The sequence below is a fragment of the Schistocerca piceifrons genome, chromosome 9 (assembly GCF_021461385.2).
Source record: "Schistocerca piceifrons isolate TAMUIC-IGC-003096 chromosome 9, iqSchPice1.1, whole genome shotgun sequence".
NCBI lineage: Eukaryota > Metazoa > Arthropoda > Insecta > Orthoptera > Acrididae > Schistocerca > Schistocerca piceifrons.
The window spans coordinates 137395076-137416206 of record NC_060146.1 but is presented as its reverse complement, the minus strand read 5'-3'; the positions used below and the strand labels follow the sequence as shown (position 1 = coordinate 137416206).

The window sequence follows — 21131 nt, the reverse complement described above, 5'->3', positions numbered from 1 at the left end:
CAACTCATTAGGAATGGATGTGGAGTCCATGTAGTCCACAACGCGATCAAGACAGCTTCAGATTGTCTCCCTGTGTCGACTGTATCATTGTGGAAACACAATCTTTTTTTATGTCCACAGCGCTCGATTGGAAGCTCTCAAAGCGTGCTGTGATTCCACTGACACAGAGTATCAGAAACTGCTGTGCTCCATCAGAAACCAGGTGGCTCGCCTTAATGTCAGTGCTTGAAAGGATTTTAAGAAAAATATTTCAGTCCTTAAAAAGCTATTTTCTGAGCGTCGATAAACTCCCAAATATTTTTAAAAAATTTTTTGAAAATTTCGTCTCTGAATTATGGTTATACTTCTTGCATGCACGGGCAATGACTTTCCATCGAACGGTGTTAAAAAGTGAAGCACAACGCGTGTCTACTGTAGAATATACGAAGGAAATGAAGGGTCACCGACACAACTTGGCAAGCAAGGAGAGTTCGCTTTTTCTTCCTCACACCGTCCGTAATTTAATAACAAAATTACAAGAAGCTGACGCTGTTCATCGTGTGGAAACTGCGGCAGCTGAATTTTATAAGACTAACAAAGAATACTTGGATCAGTGGCGTCGGTTCAATGGAAACTTAGAAGTGTTTAAATCGGCAACTTTGACAAAAGTACCTACGCGGGAACTAAATACAGAATCTAACGGACTTGCTGATTACACAAGGATTTCTTAGCAGTAACCAAGATACACACGTATTCAATGAGTTTTCTCTTATTTCCAGCTACGTCACAGATGAACAAATCCGAAGCTGGAACGCTAAAAATGTTGCTATTGAATACCGTTGTGTGGAATTGTTCAGACAGTTCCGTGAGAACAATGTGAACTGTACGAAATTTCGTGTAATTATTGAATACGTTTTATGTTTGCCTGGAAGTAACGCTTCTATCTAAAGAGTTTTTTCTCTAACGAATAAGATATGGACAACTGACAAAACATAGTTAAGTGTCGCAGTTTTGAAAGCCATTTTGATTACCAAGACTAACATCAACAAATCATGTGATAAGCTCCGTTCCTATCAGAAAAGTAGCCCCGACATTTTAAAACTGATTTCCTCCGCAGACAAATATAAAACAAATGCACATGCAACTGCAATCTATTGTTGATTAATTCAAATTATATATAATTAACTAGCCATACCCGGTGAAATTCTTTCCGCCTCTGAAAATCTTTATATGTTATAGCTGATCCGGCAAATGTTGTTTTGCCATATAAATTATCTCTATTCTATAAGAATAATGATACGTGTAACACAATGTATACCCGGCGAACTTCGTTCCGCCTCTGAAAAACTTTAGGTTACACCTGACCCGGCAAATGTTGTTTTGCCATATGAATTATCTCTAGTCTATAAGAATAATGTATACGTATAACACAATGTATACCCGGCGAACTTCTTTCCACCTCTGAAAATCTTTATATGTTTTTTTGCCATATAAATTATCTCTGATCTACAAGAATACTGTAACACAATGTATACGAGTAACACAATAGCCTTTGTTGGCGGGACACAAATAATAATAAAGGCCGAAAACTGTGTAGGGAGTGAGAAAAGGCTAAGGGGGAAGTCTGGCAGTATCGGCCACTTAGTCCAGTCAAATAGCAGATATACCTTGCAAAAGGTGGGGTAGAAGAGTTTATTTTTTCAACTCGTTCATATGGTTGGAAAGATTAGAAAACCGAGTTTTGCCAACAAAATTTCGCTTGAGAAAACTTTCTACAGTCAAAAAACTTGTAAAATTTCGGCCTTTTTCAGATTTTTCAAAATATCTGTTTTTTGCTCCTATCGCTTTAACGTCTATTTTCTTTTTTAATGAGCACAAAATTCTCTACAAATTTGATTGTTGCCATTTTTTTCTATTCCCAATATCTAAGGCGCTACAGCGCCTCAAAAAATACCAATTTTTCAAATTTTGACCATAGTGTCAAGATACCTTATTTTTTAACACTATTTTTTCAGTTTCTGTTTGTGTAGTATAAATACGTTATACATCACGTTATATGTTGGAATTTACCACCTCACTTTCAGGTATTCAATTTCTCTGTATGCAACATGAGGATTGCTGGGCACCCAACTATTGTGATTCTTACATCACTACCTGAAGTTCACTATGGTCCACCTCAGCCGTGGTATTTGTAAAACTATAAATATAAAAATACATCTTTAAGAAACATAGACACACACACACACACACACACACACACACACACACACATACACACGAACACAAAATTGTCTCAGGAAACTGAACTATTATTAGCTGCAATAGGCAACCTACTTAGGTAGGTAATTATTCTTGTGTATAAAAGCCACACAGTTGACATTAAAAATAAGTAACTTTATTACAATTAAAATGCATTGTCAGTTACTTAAAAATGTTGACAGTTCTGGGTGTGTAATACTTGTAATATCGCACTTTAGCGCACTTGCGACAGGTATGAGCATCACTTCGAACGTTTTGATGGGCCAAGTTCCTCAGTGTCACCAGAAATACCTTGAGTTACAGATTCAGGGTCTGTACATAGAGTTGATCCCAGATTGACCTCTTCTTTAAACAGCGATTCAGCCTCAGCAAGTTCGTTGATTTCGTCAGCGGTTTCCTCAACATCCTGCATAACATTTTCTTCACTGTTTTCATATAAAAATTTTCTCACGTTTTCATAGTTGACCCCAATACATTCCTTGCAAATTGAAGAACATTTCAAACCTGCTTTTCTGCAGGAGCACGCTCCGCCACAGTTCAGCTTGCATGAGCATGAAACAATGACAAGAAGTGCTTCAGGTGCTGGATCTTGGCTCATTATAACGGGTATTGGACCGTGGTCACTGTGATTCCAGCCCCATTTCTCAGGAGGTTTCCAGTTTCCCATCCAACTTTGGACTTGTTGGTAAGTCCGCAACGAATGATGTTGTGCAGCATCTTGTGTAGGTGGCAACCGTGCAAGATTCAGTTTGCTTTTTGTGGCAGACTTGGCGAATAGCTGGTATTGCAAATGGTCTAGTGTGTGGGAACTGCTGACACCTCCACTACACAATGTGATAATAACCTATTCTGCTGTTATTATTTTTTCACGGGTAGCATGTGATTTATTGAACGTGTAAAGCGCTGAGTTTAGGTGTTCATTTTTCGCAACAATATTGCAGCTCTTAATTTTTCCTTGACCAAAAAAAGCGGATGTTGTATCACATCCGCTAAAGGCGTGAGTGAACAGAATATATTCACTGTCAAACTTGTAAGATGCAGTGGAAAACCACTTGTCTTCTGCATTTCCTCTTCCTGGTTTTAGGAAAAATAAGTTTTCAATGCCTTGCCCCAAACCGGTCATGAGCACAAGCAGGACAACATCTTCTCCTACAACGACAACACTTCCAAAATCTTTGGTTCTTGAAATGGCAGATGTTACAATCATAACGTCAGCATCTTCTTGTGCCTGGTGCACTTCAATGCTACACTCCAGAAATTCCTTTTCAAGAAGTGTCATCAAACGCTTCTTGTTTCGTTCGTTGTACAAGAACTTGTCCTGAGGGACTTGGTTCACCATCTCTGATTCAACCACAACGTCAACCGAAGAATGTTTTTTGGACCTACGAATCCTCTCAGCACTCTTTGTGCTAAATTTGTCTCCCTCACATGGATACCCATCAAATACAATAGCAAATTGAGATCCAAAATGACGTTGCAGGTAAGAAACATGGCTTTGGGCTATTGACTTGAAGCAAACATTTCGAGTCCAAGTCACTTTGTGGATAAGGAACTCTCCGCCAATGACAAAAAATTTACTCGGTCCACCTGACTTCACATCTTCCAGTGGAACGAAGGCATTGTAGAATGAAGATTTTGTTCCTTTTCGCATGCCCTTTTCTGAGAATAGGGACATTTGGTAAGGAGCAACTTCATATTTCAGAAAGGCTTTTAACTCTTCTTCACTTTGTTTCATTAAACAAATCCTTTGGAAAAGAGTTAAAGGATCAACAGGAGTAATTTTAGTGCTCCCAGCTTTTACAGAATTGAACGCAGAAAGAAGAGTCACAACTTTATCTTTTCTACGGAACTTTACATCGTGGAAATTGTCACCAACTATTCTTTTCATGCCTTTTTCCCCCTCTTCGTGACACATATGACAATTAACATCCTCCGTTCCAACAACACGACTGCTGATAGACATTATAAAATCACTTTCCGGGAATGGAGGGTGCACTGAAAACCAATCACGCAGCTTACGCAAGTGTATGCCATCTCGTTCGATGCCACAGCTTCTTGCATCTACATGCTGTTTTGATGTTACTGCGCTCACTTCACAATACGACTCAATTTCTTCACAAATGTTCTGCATGTGAATCACACCCAATGTCCATCTGGTTAATACACTATCCGTAATTCCTCGTAATTCCTCGTCAAACAACTGTAGAAAATGTACGGCACCTGCACGCAATCGTATTACATATTGTAACACAAATAAATTTCACGCAATCCGGCGTGAATGTGTTCGTAGTTACTGAATATGATGCTGTTCGTCCTGGCCCTGCAGCAGAGTGAGGTGGTAAATTCCAATGAATAACATGATGAGTAATATGTTTATACTACACAAATAGAAACTGAAATAACAGTGTTCAAAAATTAGGTAATTTGCCACTCTGCTCGAAATTTGAAAAATTTGTATTTTTTGACGCGCTGTAGCGCCTTAGATACTGGGGGTAGAAAAAAATGGTAAAAATCAAATTTGTAGAGAATTTTGTGCTATTTAAAAAAGCAAATAGACGTCAAAGCGATAGTAGCAAATGAAACTGAGATATTTTGAAAAAACTGATAAAAGTCCGAAGTTTTCGAAGTTTTTTGACTGCAGAAAGTTTTCCCAAGAGAAATTTTGTTGGCAAAGCTTGGTTTCCTAACCCTTCCAACAATATGAACGAGTTAAAACATTAAAATCTTCTACCTCACCTTTTGCAAGGTACAGGCTTTTTTTCTAACAGTTTCACTGGACTAACTATTATTTCTAGCGTTTCTACGGTAGATCGCGCGGATTTAACAATTGCAGCCGATACATGACTCGTCCATGAGCATACAAACATAGCGGCAATTTCGTGTCGAAATGTGTTATATGTGAATAAGGCCAAGCGCACACACATCGATTTTTATAGTACGTAAAAATATCGTACGATTAAATTCTTTTAGAGGAACAAAGGCGAGCATAGGAACTTCTTTGTTCCACTAAAAGAATCTGATCGTACGATATATTTCTGTACGATAAAAATCAATGCGTGTGCGCTAGGCTTAAAATGTCGGTTTGGCGAATGATGCGTGCTACCTACTTAAACTTCTCGGGCTAGTAGTTATGTCGATTCAGAGAGTGATAACCGAGTCGTTGCTTTTGGTACGTTTTCTTCAATTACCTATCTATCGAATAGTGAAAGACTATCACCGGTAAACACCTGGCGCGGATAACTGATCAAGTGATAATTGATCAGTTGTCGACTGGAGTTGAAAATTATGAAATTACTAAAAGCGCTATTAAAAATTGGGGTTGATGGTAGAAGGGTGAAAATTTAGAATGTGTGTATTTTTAATGCCACATCATTAAAAAATAAAAATAAAAAGTTCTGTCCAAAAAATAAGAAAAAAAATTGTGGGGTGGACCACCCTTATCACTTAGGGATAAGAAAAATAGATTATGACCGATTCTCAGACCTACCGGATATACATGTAAAATTTCATCAGAATCGATCCAGCCCTTTCGGAGAAGTATGGCAACCAACACTGTGACACGAGAATTTTATGTATAAGGTTAAGGATACATTGCTATCACGTCCTTGATTTGAATAAATTATAAATGGTAGAATAATTTTTTCCCTAAATTCTGTAAGCTTCCCGCTCTGACAAAAAAAAAAAAAAAGAAAAGTGGTCACGCTAGTGATCCACCTGCTCTGGCAAGGAAATTCTAATAATGCCTGCCATTCAGTGGCCTAGGTAGAAGACATGACCCAAGTAAGCAGTCACTAACAACACCTGGCTTCACATTCACGTAGAACCGCACATGATGATCGCGAGTAAATGCGGCTCGTTGACTAAACTCAACCTGAACATGCGAATTGTGGATGCTGAGGACCCCATCACGCCCGAAATTTGCTTCATTTGTAAACAGCGAGAGGACGGAAATACAGAATGCATTTGACACTGTTCCAGGTACCACTGTGAAAAATGTGCGCTGTGTGGATAATCATCTGGTTGCATATTGTGCATACGTTGTAAGTGAAATGAGTGTAACACATCTCAAGAAGGGCGTTTACATTCGTCTGATTCGTCCCCATATTAAGCACAACTGCACCAGTGCTGATGGATCTTGCTCCATATGCTGCGGGACAGCTTCCTCAAATTTCAGAGTTCGTCCCCATCTAGGTAATCAGCTAAATGACCCAGTCTCACGCAGACGTTTTACACCGCGTTTTGAACGATGGAGGATTCGGCGATTGGGATCTTGACGATAATCCCGCAGTGCTGTTCGTCCGTTTTTGTTTCCTATGCAGGAGCACCAACACCAACCATATCAGTACGCTCACTCTAGCTGTATCGCTCCATTACCAAGTAAGTACTGTGCCGGGTCAAGACTTGCAAATACATGTCAACATGAAAAATGAAATGTCGTGTGGCGAGGGCCTCCCGTCGGGTAGACGGGTCGTCTGCTGCAAGTCTTTTTAGTTGACGCCACTTCGGCGACTGGCGTCTCTATGAGGATGAGATGAGGATGATGGAGACAACACAATATCCAGTCCCAGAGCGCAGAAAATCTCCGACTTAGCCAGGAATCGAACCCCGGCCCCTTGCAAGGCATTGTGGCACGCTGACCAATCAGCTACGGAGGCGGAAAATGTCAGCATGACATGGGCGAACTATGTGCTCTACTGGTGTAATAGGAATTTTTATAACAACGACGTCAGTCATCATAACTGAAGAGCGAAAACGCACTCCACCGGATTAAATAATACTCACAAGAGATTATAACATTAAAGAAAAATAATTGTTTCGGTGACATCTACATCTACATCTACATAGATACTCTGCAAATCACATTCAAGTGCCTGGCAGAGGGTTCATCGAACCACCTTCACAATTCCCTATTATTCCAATCTCGTATTGCGCACGGAAAGAATGAACACCTATATCTTTCCGTACGAGCTCTTATTTCCCTTATTTTGTCGTAGTGATCGTTCCTCCCTATGTAGGTCGGTATCGACAAAATATTTTCGCATTTGGAGGAAAAGTTAGTGATCGGAATTTCGTGAGAAGATTCCGTCGCATCGAAAAACGCCTTTCTTTTAATGATGTCCAGCCCAAATCCTGTATTATTTGTATGACACTCTCTCGTATATTTCGCGATAATACAAAACATGCTGCCTTTCTTTGAACTATTTCGATGTACTCCGTCTGTCCTATCTGGTAAAGATCCCTCACCGCGCAGCAGTATTCTAAAAGAGGACGGACAAGTGTAGTGTAGGCAGTCTCCTTAGTAGGTCTGTTACATTTTCTAAGTCTCCTGCCAATAAAACGCAGTCTTTGGTTAGCCTTCCCCACAGCATTTTCTATGTGTTCCTTGCAATTTAAGTAGTTCGTAATTGTAATACCTAGGTATTTAGTTGAATTTACGGCTTTTAGATTAGACTGATTTATCATGTAACCGAAGTTTAACGAGTTCCTTTTAGCACTCATCTGGATGACCTAACAATTTTCGTTATTTAGGGTCAACTGCCAATTTTCGCACTAGTCAGATATCTTTTCTAAACCGTTTTGAGATTTGTTTTGATCTTCTGATGACTTTATTAGTCAATAAACGACAGCGCCATCTGCAAACAACCGAAGACGGCTGCTCAGATTGTCTCCCAAATCGTTTATATAGATAAGCAACAGCAAAGGCCCTATAACACTACCTTGGGGAACTTCTGTTTTACTCGATGGCTTTCCGTCAATTACTACGAATTGTGACCTCTCTGACAGGAAATCACAAATCCAGTCACATAACAGACGATATTCCATAAGCATGCAATTTCACTACGAGCCGCTTGTGTGGTACAGTGTCAAAAGCCTTCCGGAAATCCAGAAATGCTGAATCGATCTGAAATCCCTTGTCAATAGCACTCAACACTTCATATGAATAAAGAGCTAGTCGTGTTTCACGGGAACGATGTTTTCTAAACCCATGTTGAGTGTGTGTCAATAGACCGTTTTCTTCGAGGTAATTCATAATGTTCGAACACAACATATCTTCCAAAATCCTGATGCATATCGATGTTAACGATATGGGCCTGTAATTTAGTGGATTACTCCTACTACCTTTCTTGAATATTGGTGTAACCTGTGCAACTTTCCAACCTTTGGGTATGGATCTTTCGTCGAATGAACGGTTGTATATGACTGTTAAGTACAGAGCTAATGTATCAGCATACTCCGAAAGGAACCTAATTGATACACAGTCTGGACCAGAAGACCTGTGTAAACCTCTGAGTTTGTGTGTTTAAATAACAGGTGTGCGACTGAAATGGCGCAGCAACTGGAGACAGACTCCAATGATGAAGTAGGGTTGATGGTACGATTCTCGCAGGCATAACGGCTCAATTGCTCACAAATTCACCGTGAAGTTCTGGCAGCTTGTGGACCACACGCAACGTCGAGTCCAGACGTAGTGAAATGGTGCCGACAATTTGACCGAGGCCTCACAGATGTGCGTAGTGCTGATATTGCAGTCTAGAAGTTGTACCACGCGATTACCAGCTTTCCGCTAACAAGCTGAAAGAATCGCTGGAAGGGAAAAAAGATTTCCCAGCGATGACGACGTTCACACAGTCGTTCTGGAATGGCTCCCTGACCGCGGAGTGGAATTCTACCGTCGAAGAACTGAGCAAGCGTTGTTTTCAGAAACTCGGTGACTGTGTTGAAAAACAGGGCCACGTATCTGTGTCACTTTGAAGTGTGGTGAAGCATTCAGTAAAAGCTACTTGGGCTGACACAATAATCTGCGACTTACTAAACCGTCACTGGTATCTAATGAAGCACATGCAAGCAAGATACAAACCTCTAACTTCATCAAATGGTTCAAATGGCTCTGAGCACTGTGGGACTTAACATCTGAGGTCATCAGTCCCCTAGAACCTAGAACTACTTAAACCTAACTAACCTAAGGACATCACACAACACCCAGCCATCACGAGGCAGAATTAGAGTCTGCGACGGTAGCAGTCGCGCGGTTCCGGACTGAAGAGCCTAGAACCGCTCGGCCACCACGGCCGGCTATAACTTCATCCATGTTATCATGTCCACAGATTAACCCAAGGCCAAACCCCTCCCGTCTCCATCTACTTCCCTAAACCCAATTCCGCATCCCCTTTTAATAAAATACGGAAGAGAATTAACGACTTTAACGTTCCGCCTTATCATCCGTTTCGTTATACTACGCTTTTGATCTGTGAAAGAGCCTAATGACTCATGCGTCGGTAGGAGCGCGATGCATATTAAAGTATTCAACTTACTAAACACGCGGTCTAAGGCGGACGTTGGAGTCCTCCCTCGGACATGGGTGTGTGTGTTGTCGTTAGTTTGAGTTAGATTATGTAGTGTGTAAGCCTAGAGACCGATGACCCAGCAGTTTGGTCCCATAGGAACTTGCCACCATTGACACAGCCACTGTCATTAAGATTTTACGAGAAGATTCCCTTCGCCCCAGCAACCACAAATCCCCCAACAACGACTCCTGTTGATGGTTGAATCCCATCTGTGCGGATGACAGATGCACATTTCCACTGTCTACAGTGTGTTTCACATTTGATGTTACACACTTCTAGATGTTGTAGAGGGGACTTAGTACAGTAAGTTTTAAATGGGAACCTGTGTCCAGAAACGTCATCAAACGATGGTACAAACCGTCAAAGTAATGGGCGCCGGCGCCTGTAAATGTATGTATAATATAAAGGTTGATTTCGTGATGATGTTACAAACTTTCAAGGTTGATAGAGACTGATAAATGTATCAATTTCAGGGTAGGATCCCTGTACCGGAAACGAACGAGTCGAAAATTATAAGAGAAAATTCTTCTGATACTTCTACAGTGGAATACATGCACCTGTAGTCCGCCTGCTTACAAGGGAACCTCCCCATCGCACCCCCCTCAGATTTGGTTATAAGTTGGCACAGTGGATAGGCCCTGAAAAACTGAACACAGAACAACCGAGAAAATAGGAAGAAGTTGTGTGGAGCTATGGAAAAAATGAACAAAATATACAAACTGAGTAGTCTATGCGCAACATAGGCAACATCAAGGATGGTCTGAGCTCAGGAGCGCTGTGGTCCCGGGGTTAGCGTGAGCAGCTGAGGAACGAGAGGTCCTTGGTTCAAGTCTTCCCTCGAGTGAAAAGTTTACGTTTTTCATTTTCGCCAAGTTATGATCTGTCAGTTCGTTCATTGACGTCTCTGTTCACTGTAATAAGTTTAGTGTCTGTGTTTTGCGACCGCACCGCAAAACCGTGCGATTAGTAAGCGAAAGGACGTGCCTCTCCAATGGGAACCGAAAACATTTGATCGCAAGGTCATAGGTCAACCGATTCCTCCACAGGAAAACACGTCTAATATATTCTATACGACACTGGTGACGGCATGTGCGTCACATGACAGGAATATGTTGTCGACCAACCTAACTTGTACACTTGGCGAATGGGTAAAAAGATTCCACTACCTTGCCCGCTTTAGGTTTTTTGTAGATGTGATGATCACTCCCAAAAAAGTGATGGAAACATAAGAGTTTGTCACATAAACTGCAACAAATGAATGCAACAGTTTCATAGTCGCACAGTTTTCCCTGTACTCTGTCAAAACATATGTTTCTAACGTTTTCAAATTTTTCCGTGTGTAGACCGTCAAATCCATCGGACGGACGGACGGACAGATAATAATTGTCTGAAAATGAAAAATTAAACTTTTCACTCCACAGACCTCTCATTTCGCAGCTGCTCACGCTAACCACAGGACCACGGCGCTCCTGAACTCAAACTTTCCTATATGTTGCCTATCCTGCGCATGGACTACTCAGTTTGTATATTTTATTTTTTTCATAGTTCCACACAACTTCTTCCCGTTTTTTCGATTGATCCGTGTTCATTTTTTCAAGGCCTATCCACTGTACCAACTTATAGCTAAATCTGAGGGGGGTGCGATGGGGAGGTTCCCTTGTTAGATGCCTCGAGGTGGCTGGGTATTTGTGTTGTCCTCATCATTTCAGCATCATTCATGAAAGTGGCGAGATTGGGCTGAGCGAAGGTTGGGAATTTGTACGCCGACACTGTAGCTCAGCGTGTTTGGTCAGAGGGGCGGTGGCCCTCTGCAATTAAAAAAAAAAACTGAGTAAAGGAATCAACGATCAACTTGAACGGATGTCACGTGACGTTCACCCAGACCAAACGCAACGAACAACACCGAAAAAAAAATGCGTGGTAACGTGCCATGTTCTGGGCCCGGGTTCGATTCCCGGCCGGGTTGAAGATTTTCTGCGTTCAGGGACTAGGTGTTGTGGTTTCCTCATCATCATTTCATCTTTAACGTCGGCCACATGTCGCACAATGTTGCGCCGACTGAAATAAGACTCGCACTTGGCGGCTGAACCCGACTGGGACATCCCGGCCAACTATGCCATACGATCATTTCATTTTCACGTACCAGTACCATTGTTGCTAAGAACATATGGTAGGCAACTTTCAAGGGGGTGGTATGGACCAAAACAAGACAAAATGTCTAGCAAACATGGGCTCTAAAACAGTGGCGGATGCAGAAAAACCTCAAGGAGGGGACTCTAAAGATATTTTGACCTACCTTTACTTTAACCGTAATAAAAAATAAACAAGTCACATGCAAAGTTTAAGAAAGTTTTATTTAAACTTATTGTACACATATATAAAACAATTCCATCTTATGATATAAAAAAGTTACAGTTGTGGTCCTCTTCCTTAAATGATGAATTCTATGCGCCTGTTCTTCCTGGGAAATGGTTAATTGCATCGCCAATAGGACAATCAATGTCAGTGTGAGTATTCAACAGAGCTAAGTCATTACGTCGATCCTCCTTCATTGTCGACCTCAGCTATGTCTTTGCACGCCGCAGTGTTGAAAAACTTCTTTCTACGGTAGCATTAGTTGCAGGTAGACAAGCAAATATTTTGTACAGCGTGTGAAAAGTAGGATAGTCAGATCTAGGACAAACAGACAATGCTTGCATAAGAGAATCACGATCATTAAGGGCGTTTAAGCTCGTTTGCTTGTATCGAAGAATCTCTCCCATTGGTCTCTTTTTAATCACAAAGATTCTTCTTCAACTAGAACTTTTTCTTCAATTTCTGCTTCTGAATGAAAACTAGCTTCCTATTCAGCGAATAGTCCGTATTTACACTACTGGCCATTAAAATTGCTACACCAAGAAGAAATGCAGATGATAAACGGGTATTCATTGGACAAATATATTATACTAGAACTGACATGTGACTACATTTTCATGCAATTTGCCGGCCGCGGTGGTCCAGCGGTTCGAGGCGCGCAGTCCGGAACCGCGCGACTGCTACGGTCGCAGGTTCGAATCCTGCCTCGGGCAAGGATGTGTGTGATGTCCTTAGGTTAGTGAGGTTTAAGTAGTTCTAAGTTCTAGGGGACTGATGACCACAGATGTTAAGTCCCATAGTACTCGGAGCCATTTGAACCATTTTTTTCATGCAATTTGGGTGCATAGATCCTGAGAAATCAGTACCCAGAACAACAACCTCTGGCCGTAATAACGGCCTTGATACGCCTGGGCATTGAGTCAGAGCTTGGATGGCGTGTACAGGTACAGCTGCCCATGCAGCTTCAACACGATTTCACAGTTCATCAAGAGCAGTGACTGGCGTATTGTGACGAGCCAGTTGCTCGGCCACCATTGACCAGACGCTTTCAGTTGGTGAGAGATATGGAGAATGTGCGGGCCAGGGCAGCAGTCGAACATTTTCTGTATCCAGAAAGGCCAGTACAGGACCTGCAACATGCGGTCGTGCATTATCCTGCTGAAATGTAGGGTTTCGCAAGGATCGAATGAAGGGTAGAGCCACGGGTCGTAACACATCTGAAACGTAACGTCCACTGTTCAAAGTGCCGTCAATGCGAAAAAGAGGAGACTGAGACGTGTAACCAATGGTACCCCATACCATCACGCCGGGTGATACGCCAGTATGGCGATGACGAATACACGCTTCCAATGTGCGTTCACCGCGATGTCCCCAAACACGGATGCGATCATCATGATGCTGTAAACAGAACTTGGATTCATCCGAAAAAATGAGGTATTGCCATTCGTGCACCCAGGTTCGTCGTTGAGTACACCATCTCAGGCACTCCTGTCGGTGATGCAGCGTCAAGGGTAACAGCAGCCATGTTCTCCGATCTATAGTCCATGCTGCTGCAAACGTCATCGAACTGTTCGTGCAGATCTGTTGATTCAGGGATCGAGACGTGGCTGCACGATCCGTTACAGCCATGCGGATAAGATGCCTGTCATCTCGACTGCTAGTGATACGAGGCCGTTGGGATCCAGCACGGCGTTCCATATTACCCTCCTGAACCCACCGATTCCATATTCTGCTAACAGTCATTGGATCTCGACCAACGCGAGCAGCAATGTCACGATACGATAAACCGCAATCGCGATTGGCGACAATCCGACCTTTATCAAAGTCGGAAACGTGATGGTACGCATTTCTCCTCCTTACACGAGGCATCACAACAACGTTTCACCAGGCAACGCCGGTCAACTGCTGTTTGTGTATGAGAAATCGGTTGGAAACTTTCCTCATGTCAGCACGTTGTAGGTGTCGCCACCGGCGCCAACCTTGTGTGAATGCTCTGAAAAGCAAATCGTTTGCACATCACAGCATCTTCTTCCTGTCGGTTAAATTTCGCGTCTGTAGCACGTCATCTTCGTGGTGTAGCAATTTTAATGGCCAGTAGTGTATAACGCTACGTATCGAAGGGTCTCTGTACAAGAAAACAGTAGAATATTCGCGGCTTTTCTCGAACAAATGCCACACAGAATAACGTATCGAGATCACTAGAATGGCCGCGACTTTTCTCGTAGGTATGTGTTGGCTGTGTATGTGTCAGACAGAAACGTATAAAATACGATGACGCGGACGTGCGTGCTACATAGGAAAGTACAATTACTCGATAACTCGATTCAGTCTTGTCGACTGATGAAGGAAACGAACGAATAACTTGCTGGGTGACTGGCGGGGGCAGCGTAGTTACAATGAGGTCGGCCCCGCAAGGGGGTGGGGGGAGGGGCTCGAGCCTCTCATATTTATCCGCCACTACTCTAAAATGCATACCTGAGAGACTATGAGCACTTGTTCATCTTTGCTTGTGTGCAACACATTTCCTCGGCTCAACTAATGTTCATAGCTCTTAAGGTCTGCATTTTAGAGCCCACGTATACTGGACTTTTTTTCCTTGTTTTGGTCCATATTATGAGCTCTGAAAGTTTCCTACCCTACAGTCTTACCAACAACAGTACCAGTAATGTATTCCACTGTCAGAGGTTTCGGAACGATTTATGCGTATCACTTTCGATTCGTTCGTTTCCAGTACAGGGACACTTAAGCCGTTGGCACGCGGACCGCGCTGTCGGACGTTAACGTTGAGCGTGCCAAGTTCAAAGTGCTGCTGAACGCTCAGGAACGATGCTACTTGTGCATACGGTACGTGGGCCCCAACGTGGTATACGCGATCGCAACGCACTCTAGCGGCAGTCTGAGGGATGTTTCTAGTTTGTAAATCACACTGTTTACTCAACGGGCGCGCGTAAAATTACCACGTTAGCTCTATTAAAACGCACATTTCCTCCATCGTCCACGAAAAGTAAAGTACCATGTCCAATCAATAAGGACACAGGCTCATAAAAGTTCCATTACAAACAGTGCGGTACAAATTTGGAATACTTCTCCGCATAAGATATACATTATTTCATCATTCCCACATTTTAGTAAAACCCCAAGGTCAGTCTTACTTTATCACTGTTACTATCTAGTAGCAGAATCTCTCCAACATGTGAATTACGAAGCGTAAAAGAAAAAGGAGCAAAATATCTTTGTACAACTAGCGCAAGCTGTCCTGTAGATTAAGCCAATCGAACAAAGTCACCCCTCAAAAAAAGGTGAACTTATATTTACATAACATCAAATATTATAGCGTATACTTATATTAAACTAATAATAAAGTATCAGAACCTAATAAAAACGCGAATGTTAGGAAGAAAAATTGGAAGTGCTAAGACGCGAACCACTACCTCAACAAAAACTCATTTTCGGACAGAGACGCTACTCATTACGCTTTTTTTTATTTTAATTTCATTTTGTTCGCTTCCGTTCGTTGCATCGGCTCGGGGCAGACGTCGTAAGACATCCGTTCAAGTTCGTTGTTGATCGATTAACTCAGTTTTTTATTACAGAGAAACTCTAAACCAACAACATGCTCCTTGTGCTTAATCATATTATGTTACTCCTTACTGAAAACGTTAATCGTAGATAATTATGTTACTAATTGAAATTTAATTATAACAAATTGTACCAAGAACAATGCGTTTTGGGTGGATCTTCAGTGTGTCGCTGCTTTCAAATAGCCTACTCTCATAATACGCAAGTTACAATAATTCTTTTGCCACGAATATGATGTTTCTCATTGTTTTATTGGAACGAATCACACAACTAACAACGGGTTTTCCAGTGATTCTCAATTTTCTGGTGCTCAGAAACGGCATATATACATATAGGCTTGAAATGAATGCCAATATGGCGCCTCACAACTCTGTACTGAAGGGAGAGGGCGTGCGTGTGACGTAGGCGGTGTTGTGCCATCTCACTGGTCAACGCTCAGACGCACGCTCAGAATATCTGACCTGCCAGATACTGCTCTGCACGTTCGGAATACCTGACCTGCCAGATATCGCTCTGCACGTTCGGAAAGATTCCCGAACGTGCTATTCCATGCTATGACGTCAGAAACAAGGTACGCTCAACGCTCAACGTTCGGATGCACGGTCCGTGTGCCGACGGCTACCTCAAACTGATACGTTTATTGGTTTCCATCATCCTGAAAGTCTTTAACTTCATCACGGAATCACCCTGTATAAACATACATTTACAGGCGCCTAAAGCTTTGATGCTACGTAGCATCAAATGGCTCTGAGCACTATGGGACTTAACATCTGAGGTCATCAGTCCCCTTGAACTTAGAACTACTTAAACCTAACTAACCTAAGGACATCACACACATCCATGCCCGAGGCAGGATTCGAACCTGCGACCGTAGCAGTCGCGCGGTTCCGGACTGAGCGCCTAGAACCGCTAGACCACCGCGGCCGGCCTATGTAGCATCGTTGGATGACGTTTCCGGATATGGGTTCCTGTGTGAAACTTGATCTACTAAGTCTCCTCTACAACCTCTAGAAGTGTGCCATATGTATTCTGAAACACCCTGTATATGACGCTGATAAAGGCGATTTCGGTGAACAAAGGCTGGACTGAAAGGTTGAACCCTCCCCCCTCCTCCCAAAAAAGAGACAGTGGGAGACAGGAAGAAGAAAATAGGTCAGGGGATAGAGCATCTACTCGCGAAAACGCCAAAGGTCCCAGGTATGGCCACAGTTTAAACTGCCAGGAAGTTACAACATATTATTTCTTTCCACGCGTGTCTCTCGAAACGACAAGGAGGAGGAAATTAAAGAAAATCCATGTCACGCGGAACTTTACCGACAATGGTTCTTGTCACAGCATTCGTGGGTAGAACAGAAGAGGCTGGAAGCGACCGCAATGCACGGTTTACTATACTCTCTGCCCCATGCCTTAAGGTGGTGAAAACATGCTTGTAGGAGTACAATGTGGTTACTCGTTTTTTACCTGGGATGTTGCGCTGACAACGGCCTGAGACTAAGAGGAGTTCAACATGTGTCGTGCCTTTTTGACGTGCGGCCGTGATATACCCACACGCAGGAAATAGGTTATCTAACCGGCGAGTCGAAGTGTGGATAATTATCTCGTTAACGAGGTAACGTCTGGCTGTTTCCTATCAGAGCAGTGACTGCCACTACCAGAGTAAGAACATCTCAAACAACGTCACAATTGCTCGCTGTTTTTTTTCCGACATGTTTCAAGTTGCGTCCCCGCATGGGCAATGATGCTTGCAGGTAAAGCTGAAGCACGCTAATCGAGCGATAATCTTCTCTTCCTCGTTTAAAGTGCGTTTTTTGATAACATTAATTTTTGGTAGACATTGTGTTACATTATGTGAGCATGAGTCACGGAGTATACACTGGGTGGTAATAATTAAGCTTTCCCTGTCTAACACTTTATAACACGGAAACTGATTACCGTGCAAGTACCAGATTTAGCAGCATTAATGTCAAGGACATGGGGAAGAGAAATAGTGCAGAATCAATTCAATTGAAACACTTTTAATGTACTGCTACGGTACGTCACACCATTACATACCGTTACTAAATACGGCGCCCATCAGTGTGCAGAAGAGTCTAAAAGCTCAGGATTGCATTCTGCACAGTAGAACGAGGTATGTCCGTAGGTATGCTGCCTACCTCTCTTGATGTGCTGCGCTTCAGATCGGCACATGCGTGAATGTTCCCCTGGTAAACCCTGTCCTTCAGGTAGCACCACAACCAGAAACCACAGGGAGTGAGATCAGGTGATCGTATCGGACAAGCATTTGAAAACGATCGGCTGATAATTCGATCGTTTCCAAACGTGTGTCGAAGCAGGTGAACTACACGAGCGATGTAGGGTGCGCCCCATCTTGCATGAAACCTGTTGAGTTCAATGGGTCTCTCTCCTGTAGGGCAGGTATGAGATGCTGGTGAAGCATATCGCAGTAACGCTGGCCACTCGCACTGCACGTCTTTGGTCCTTGAGCGTCAACCTCTTCAAAAAAGAATGTGCCAATGATGGACGTACCTGCGAAGCCACACCACACGGTAACACGTTCGCCATAGAGAGGAACTTCATGCACAGTGACTGGAGGTGAAAATCCCCACACTCAACAATTCTGTGTGTTCACCTCATCTGTCCATAGGATGGTTCAGCACCAGCCCTCGTTAACTTCAATCCTTGCGACAAAGTGGAGAGCAAAGTCAACAGGTCGTTGTGCATCATGTGGTGCAAGCTACTGTACGATAGAGATCTTGTACAGATGCAGTTTGAGAATGGTTCGCAGCATCTTCCGTGCAGTGAAGCACGGGATGGTCAACTGTCGTGACACAGCACCCACACTACCCTTTTTTTTTTTCTCATCAGTCTTCTGACTCGTTTGATGGGGCCCGCCACGAATTCCTCTCCTGTGCTTACCTCCTAATCTCAGAGTAGCAATTATTTGCTGGGTGTATTCTAATCTCTGTCTTCCTTTACAGTTTTTGCCCTCTACAGCTCCCTCTAGTACCATGGAAGTCATTCCCTCATGTCTTAACAGATGTCCTATCATCCTGTCCCTTCTCTTTGTCAGTGTTTTCCAAAAAAATGGTTCAAACGGCTCTGAGCACTATGCGACTTAACTTCTGAAGTCATCAGTCGCCTAGAACTTAGAACTAATTAAACCTAACTAAGGACATCATATACATCCATGCCCGAGGCAGGATTCGAACCTGCGACCTTAGCGGTCGCTCGGTTCCAGACTGTAGCGCCTAGAACCGCACGGCCACACCGGCCGGCCGTGTTTTCCAAATGTCTCTTACCTCTCCGATTCTGCGCAAAACCACCTCATTCCTTACCTTATCAGTCCACCTAATTTTCAACATTCCTCTGTGACACCACATCTCAAATGCTTCGATTCTCTTCTGTTCCGGTTTTCCCACAGTCCATATTACACAACCATACAATGCTGTACTCCAGACGTACATTATTAGAAATTTCTTTCTCAAATTAAGTTGCGTATTTGATATTAGTAGACTTCTCTCGGCCAGGAATGCCCTTTTTGCTATAGCTGGTCTGCTTTTGATGTTCTCCTCGCTCCGTCCGTCATTTGTTATTTTGCTGTCTTAGGTAGCAGAATTCCTTAACTTCACCTACTTCGTGACCGTCAATACCGATGTTAAGTTTCTCTCTGTTCTCATTTGTACTACTTCTCATTACCGTCGTCTTTCTTCGATTTACTCTCAATCCATACTCTGTACTCATTAGACTGTTCATTCCGTTCAGAAGATCACGTAATTCTTCTTCACTTTCACTCAGGATAGCAATGTCATCAGCGAATCGTATCATTGATATTCTTTCACCTTGGATTTTAATTCTACTCCTGAACCTTTCTTTTATTTCCAACATTGCTTCCTCGATGTACAGATTGAAGAGTAGGGGCGAAAGGCTACAGCCTTGTCTTACACCCTTCTTAATATGAGCACTTCGTTCTTGATCGTCCACTCTTATTATTCCCTCTTGGTTGTTGCACATATTGTATATGACCCGTCTCTCCCCATAGCTTACCCCTACTTTTTTCAGAATCTCGAACAGCTTGCACCATTTTATATTGTCGAACGCTTTTTCCAGGTCGACAAATCCTATGAAAGTGTCTTGATTTTTCTTTAGCCTTGCTTCCACTATTAGCCGTAACGTCAGAATTGCCTCTCTCGTCCCTTTGCTTTTCCTAAAGCCAAAATGATCGTCACCTAGCGTATTCTCAATTTTCTTTTCCATTCTTCTGTATATTATTCTTGTAAGCAGCTTCGATGCATGAGCTGTTAAGCTGATTGTGCGATAATTCTCGCACTTGTCAGCTCTTGCCGTCTTCCGAATTGTGTGGATGATGCTTTTCCGAAAGTCAGATGGTATATCGCCAGACTTATATATTCTACACACCAACGTGAATAGTCGTTTTGTTGCCACTTTCCCCAATGATTTTAGAAATTCTGATGGAATGTTATCTAGCCCTTCTGCATTATTTGATCTTAAGTCCACCAAAGCTCTTTTAAATTCTAATACTGGATCCCCTATCTCTAGTAAATCGACTCCTGTTTCTTCTTCTATCACATCGGAGAAATCTTCCACCTCATAGAGGCTTTCAATGCATTCTTTCCACCTACCCGCTCTCTTCCTCTGCATTTAACTGTGAATTCCCGTTGCACTTTTATTGTTATCACCCTTGTTTTTAATGTCACCGAATGTTGTTTTGACTTTCCTGTATGCTGAGTCTGTCCTTCCGACAATCATTTCTTTTTCGATGCCTTCATATTTTTCCCGTAGCCATTTCGTCTTTGCTTCCCTGCACTTCCTATTTATTTCATTCCTCAGCGACTTGTATTTCTGTATTCCTGAGTTTGCCGGAACATTTTTGTACTTTCATCGATCAGTTGAAGTATTTCCTCTGTTACCCGTGGTTTCTTCACAGTTACCTTCTTTGTACCTATGTTTTTCTTTTCAACTTCTGTGATGGCTCTTTTTAGAGATGTCCATTCCTCTTCAACTGTACTGCCTACTGAGCTGTTCTTTACTACTGTATCTATAGCCTTAGAGAAGTTCAAACGTATCTCGTCATTCCTTAATACTTCCATATTCCACTTCTTTGCGTACTGATTCTTCCTGACTAATGTCTTAAATTTCAGCCTATTCTTCACCACTACTATATTGTGATCTGAGTCTATATCTGCTCCTGGGCTCACCTTACAATCCAGTATCTAATTTCGCAATCTGTGCCTGACCATGATGTAATCAAACTGAAATCTTCCCGTATCACCTGGCCATTTCCACGAATACCTCCTCTTGTGACTCTTGAACAGGGAATTCGCTATTACTGGCTGAAACCTGTTACAGAACTAAATTAGTCTTTCTCCTTTCTCATTCCTTGTCCCAAGCCCGCATTGTCCTGGAACATTTTCTTCTACTCCTTCCCCTACAAATGCATTCTAGTCCCTCATAACTATTAGATTTTCATCCCCCTTTACATACATTATCCTTTCAGTATTCTCATACATTTTCTCTATCTCTTCCTCTTAAGCTTGCGACGTCGGCATGTATAACTGAACTATAGTTGTTGGTGTTGGTTTGCTGTCGACTCTG

General features: G+C 42.5%; 1 protein-coding gene across 1 annotated transcript in view; it reads right to left on the bottom strand.

Annotated features, from left to right (window-relative positions):
* LOC124717212 (peroxidase-like) overlaps window positions 1-17039 on the bottom strand; it is a 216143-nt gene extending 199104 nt beyond the window's left edge. The window contains exon 1 of the mRNA XM_047243999.1: window positions 16980-17039. The gene's annotated coding sequence lies outside the window, so the exon portion shown is untranslated. The remainder of the gene's footprint in view (window positions 1-16979) is intronic.
* Window positions 17040-21131: the final 4092 nt, after the last annotated feature.